This window comes from Propithecus coquereli, unplaced genomic scaffold (assembly GCF_000956105.1).
Source record: "Propithecus coquereli isolate 6110/MARCELLA unplaced genomic scaffold, Pcoq_1.0 Scaffold32, whole genome shotgun sequence".
NCBI lineage: Eukaryota > Metazoa > Chordata > Mammalia > Primates > Indriidae > Propithecus > Propithecus coquereli.
The window spans coordinates 1,023,319-1,023,664 of record NW_012148841.1 but is presented as its reverse complement, the minus strand read 5'-3'; positions in this window follow the sequence as shown (position 1 = coordinate 1,023,664).

The window sequence follows — 346 nt, the reverse complement described above, 5'->3', positions numbered from 1 at the left end:
ATTATGGTGGGGGGAGAATATCACTTTCTGTATTGTTTGAAATTTCATAATTGTATCATATTAGTTATGTAGAAATAAAAACTGTTTTTCTCTTAGAAAGTAAATCCAATTAATTCTTGACTTTAGGTACCTATGAAAGATAAATGTACATATCTGAAAGGTGGAATCAATAACTCAGGATCCAGGGGCGGGTTTAATTTTCCAGAAATCCTAAACTGAGCCAGAATCCTAGTAGTAACAACCTAACTCCTAAATGGCACCTTGATCAGGATATTAAATTTAAATTCCTTACCTTGGAGTATGTAATTACATCTCAATTTACATATATAGTAGATGGAGATAGTTC